We start from the raw sequence: 4,937 nt of genomic DNA, 5'->3' as shown, positions 1-4,937 counted from the left end.
GCCATACCGGCGCTAGCTCGGCTTGAGCTAGCCTGCTAAAAACAGAGTGTGGTCGCAGCAGTCCAAGTGGTGGGAGGTACTAGCCACCCCGAGTCCGGGTCTAGTATCTCAGATGGGTACCTGCACCTTTCCCACCACTCAGGCTCCGCTGCTATTTTTAGTGGACTAGCTCCATCAGAGCTAGCATAGGTATGTCTCCTCAAGCCAGAAATTATGCCTTCCAGCTCAAAGCGTAGCCAGATCCATTTTCACTGTGTTGGATGTTTCCTATGACTATCTGGTACTCCTGTTGGTGACCTCAAATCACCTGGCATTCTTTCTGCTTCCTGGATGGGTAGCTGAGTCTTTGTAAGCAGGGGAATAACAAATAATCCACTTTCCAGTTTGGATTTCCAGACTTGTAAAAGTTTGTGCTAAAATTCATGAAACTTTCAAGGTTCACCATCATCTAGCTATCTTATAGATTCATAGATTCTAGGATTGGAAGGGACCTCGAGAGGTCATCCAGTCCAGTCCCCTGCCCTCATGGCAGGACCAAAATCTGCCAATCTATGTACTTATACAGTCCATAACCTGCTTTTAAATAATATAGACTCTCTGGTTAATTTCTCATCCTGCAGTGAAATGGTCATCTTACCCGGGACTGTGAACCTGTGAGTCTTCGAAGGCAATTTGTCCGTCCAGTATACGGAGATCCTGCAATAACAACCCAGTCAGTTTATTGGCAGCAAGCATGAAATGTTATCCCCATTCTTCAGACCTTCTGATCCCAGGGGCGTGCAGAAGTGGGGGCAAGCAGGGGCACCCCAGTAATCGTCAGGTGCACAGAACTCCTCCAGCGCCAGGGCTGCAGTGGTGAGGGTGAGGGAGAGCGGGGCGGGAAGAAAGAACAAACTCCTCCCAGGGCAGGGGGGGCACATTCTGTACCCCCCAAAAGGGATCAAAGTAAAATTTCTGTGCACGCCCCTGTCTCAATCCAAGCTTCATCTAGGCCCTAATCCTGTTCCCAGTGAAGTCATCGGCAAAGAAAGTTCCTCTAGGTTTTAATGGGATCCTGGCTGAGCCGCTGGATATGTACTTGGGTGGCGAGCCTGAGATTCAGCAGCCACACCACTATTTTTAGGAGCTATCTCAAGCAGAGGTATGTCTGCCCCTGCTGGGAATGACACCTCTCAGCTGCTATGGGCACGTACATTTTGACAATAATTCATCGGACTTACGTGGGCACTTTCCCTCTCTACATCGCAAAGCACTTTACAAAGGTGTGTGAGCACAATTAACCCCATTTTGCGGTGTGGAAATGGAGGGTCTGTCTATACTATTGTTAGCTCGGGTATTGCCCCTAACACGCCTTCTGTCCACACAGCTACACTGGGGTAGCTGGCCCAGTTGGGGGTTTGGCTAGAGTCCAGATTTGTCTTCCACTCGGGCTGGTAACCCACCCAGGTTGCAGTGAGGACGTGAGCTGGTGCAGCACTCCAGTGCTGATAAGTCCTCCAGTGCCTTCCCACAATTCCCCTTGTGTGCCCAGAAGGACAGAGAAGTTCTCCCACAATTCACTGGGATTCGTAGAGCGGCTCAGCTTACTGCAGCACAGAGACCCGTGGGATGTGTCCCCAGAAATCTTAGCGACTCCCCTGGGGAGCACAGAGCCAGTAACTCAGGTCGGGCTTTGCAGTGTAGCTGATCCCACCCTAAAGCACAGGGAGATGAAAAGATTTACATGTGGAAGAGCCACATCAGACCGCACGCTGCAAAACAACTCAACTCTCTGTGCTGCTGCTGGGCTCCAAAATTACCGAATAAGCTTTATAGGTAGGACACTTGGAATCGTCAAAGGGTACCGAGGAGTCCGGACGCCTGGGTCCTATTCCCAGCTGTGCCGTCGGCCTGTTATGTAGCCTAGAGGAAGTGACTTCACTTCTCTGTGCCATGGTTTCCCCATCAATAAAACGAGGTTAGTTAATAATCCTTACCGACCTTAAGTGGCTATGTAAGTGCCATGCATTATTATTTCATGCAAAGAGTAACAGACATAGAATATGCTGGTAACGGAAGCAGGATGTAAATGAACCCAAGAGTTGCCTAAAACCATATTTTGATCTCACCCGCACCAGACTGAATCCAGAGTCATTCCACTGCAGTCAAAGGAGTGACTCCAGATTTACGCTGGTGTACAGGATTGCAGAATCCGCTCCCTCGGTTTGTTTCTGGAGAAAGCAGGAAGATGCAGGGCCGAGATCACGCTTATGGTTAGGAACAGGGCAGAACTGCACTCACCTGTTGCAGATGATCTGGTGATTGACTTTTGGCCGGGCAAGGTAACTGATGCGTCTCTCCCTGGTGCTGTCCCATGCCTGGGCATGAGTTACCATAGCAATCGGCTTCTCGGGAAATGCTCCCGAGCTTAGTTCCCTTCCAGATGACGCAAAATGCTTCCAGGGCCCAGCTTCGTGTTACCGTATATCTGAGGGGACGATAAAGATGCTTTTGAATCAAAGACAACCACTTTGTGACTAACACACCTGCGGGGTTTGCATGGGAATCTAAAGACTCTCAGGGCCCGGTGTGTTCTGCTACCTTCAATCACCTTAAGTAGCCCCATGGAGTAACATGCTGTGCAATGAGAGGGTGACAGAATCAATAATAATAATAAATGTATTTTATTATATGTGTGTACAGCCCCTAGCACAATACAGCCCTGATCCATGACAGGACTCTCTAAGTCGGGGGTGGGTAAACTACGGCCCTGGGGCTGCATCCAGCCCTCCAGACATTTTAATCCAGCCCTTGAGTGCCCGCTGGGGAGTGGGGTTGGGGGCTTGCCCCGCTCTGGCACTTCAGCCAGGGGGCAGGATTGGGGGCTTGCCCCACTCCGTGTGGCTCCCAGAAGTACTGGCATGTCCCCACTCTGGCTCCTATGCATAGGGGCAGCCAAGGGGCTCTGCAAGCTGACCTTGCAGCTCCCAATGGCTGGGAACCATGGCCAATGGGAGCTGCAGGGGCAGCGCCTGTGGACAGGACAGCGTGCAGAGCCACCTAGCTGTGCCGCCGCATAGGAGCCGGAGAGGGGGACATGCTGCTGTTTCTGGGAGCTGCTTGAGGTAACCACCACCCAGAGCCTGCACCCCGACCCCTTCCTGCACCCCAATCCTCTGCCCCAGTCCTGATCCCCCTCCTGCCTGCCGAACCCCTCGGTCCCAGCCCAGAGCACCCTCCTGCACCTCCAACCCCTCATTCCCAGCCCCACCCCAGAGCCTTCACCCCCCCTTCCCCTCCCCCTCTGCACCCAACCCACTGCCCCAGCCCAGAGCCACCTCCCACACCCTGAACTCCTCATTTCCTCCCCATCCCCATTTCTGCATAACACAGGCCAGAGAACTTTCTCAAACTAATTCCTAGGGCAGAGCTTTTAGACAAATAGCCGCTTATTGTTATGTTATTATTAAACACTCTGTCTAGTGTTTTGTTATATGTGTTTGTGCAGCCCCTGGCGCAAGAGAGCCCCCAACAGCTTGTGGTGATCTCTAGGGGTCACTGCAAGACAAGGCAGATGATTACGCCGATCACGTGGTCCTTCGCTGTGCGCAGCTTTCGCTGAAATCAATAGCGATTTTTCCCCGGTTAAAGACCACAGAATGTGGCCCATTATTTGTTAATCTTCAGAGCCGATGCTGTAATTACCCAGCCTCTGTCCTACGAACGATATTTTCCTATCCGACTAATGCGGATTAAAAGGGCTAAAATACACAAGATTAAAACAACAATTACAGTCTTAGAGGGTCTGTCGGTAACACATGATTATGTCAATTTCAGGTCTCTCAAGCTGTGGCAGTTTCAGTGAGGGCGTCTTTCGCCTGCGAACCACCAGAGGGGAAGCCTTGAAATGCTGCCCTAAAAATCAATCCCATTGCCCGGGAGGCTGCTTGCTCCGCTAACCGTCAGGAGAACTTGAAGAGCAGGGGTGAGATCCTGGCCCCCTTAATGGCAAAACTCCCACTGACTTCACTAGGGCCTGGGTTTCACCCCAGGTGTCTAGAGGCTTCCCCGACTGTCTCCCCATCCCTGGGGGTGAGTGGGGGTCCGATGCATCTCCTCCCTCTGGAGTCCCACAAAGATCCTTGCTCCGATCTACAGGATGGTTTGCTATCCCGCACCCCTTGCTCTGACTCCTTCCCCCACCCGGGCTGCCCACTTTCCCTTCCCTTGGTCCCGGATGCTGCTCCCACCCACGTACCTGGCCTGGCTCCCCACATGGCATTCCTCCTCCATGGAACACACAGTGATGCAGACAGGCGGTTGCCGTGGGGAGGGGGATTGCGCCTTCTGTTCCCAGGGGAACCCCTGGCTGAGGGAGGATCCCTCAGTGTGGCCTAGGGGCTCGGGGTCAGGGACTTGGGAGCCGTAGGTTCTAGTCCGGGTTCTGCCACGGCCCTCCTACAAAACCTTGGGGAAGTCTCTGTTTTCCCTCCCACCCTTTGTCTATTTAGGTTGGGAGCTGGGTGGAGAGGGGGCTGTCTCTTGCTCTGGGTCTGTGTAGCACCCAGCACAATGGGGCCCCGTTGTGCTAGGCACCGGCCGGGCCCACCTTCGGGAAAGGCCGGCTCTGCCCCAGTGAGCCCAGTAACGCTGCTATACGACAAACAGGCCGGAGCAGATACCCAGGGGAACCCAGAGGTGTAGGATTAGCCTGTGGATAGGGAGCTGGTGAGCCCAGTGGTCCAACCACCTGAGCAGTTTGTGCAGTCCCTTGGATCGGCTCCCGGAGCTGTTCCTTCCCCTGGTGCTGAAATCCCTCCCCATGCGTGAAGCAGGCGGCGTAAGCAACCCCTCCTGATGCTGCAGGGTCCTGCGCTGCTTCCTAGTTACACAGAGCAGGTCTGTGTGCTCAGCCCCCTCCCCCCATTTCTCCTAGGTCAATAAATACCCCCCCCCCA

The 4,937-nt window shown here is 53.4% G+C and overlaps 1 long non-coding RNA gene across 1 annotated transcript; it reads right to left on the bottom strand.

Moving 5' to 3' along the window:
• Nucleotides 1-630: 630 nt before the first annotated feature.
• On the bottom strand, nt 631-4,281 carry LOC123356013. Its single transcript, XR_006575259.1, has 4 exons — nt 4,238-4,281; nt 3,685-3,740; nt 2,281-2,467; nt 631-696 (listed from the first exon to the last, which is right to left on the bottom strand). It is a non-coding gene; the product is annotated as an uncharacterized LOC123356013 (long non-coding RNA).
• Nucleotides 4,282-4,937: the final 656 nt, after the last annotated feature.

Source organism: Mauremys mutica, chromosome 24 (assembly GCF_020497125.1).
Source record: "Mauremys mutica isolate MM-2020 ecotype Southern chromosome 24, ASM2049712v1, whole genome shotgun sequence".
NCBI lineage: Eukaryota > Metazoa > Chordata > Testudines > Geoemydidae > Mauremys > Mauremys mutica.
This window is presented reverse-complemented; position numbering and strand designations above follow the sequence as displayed.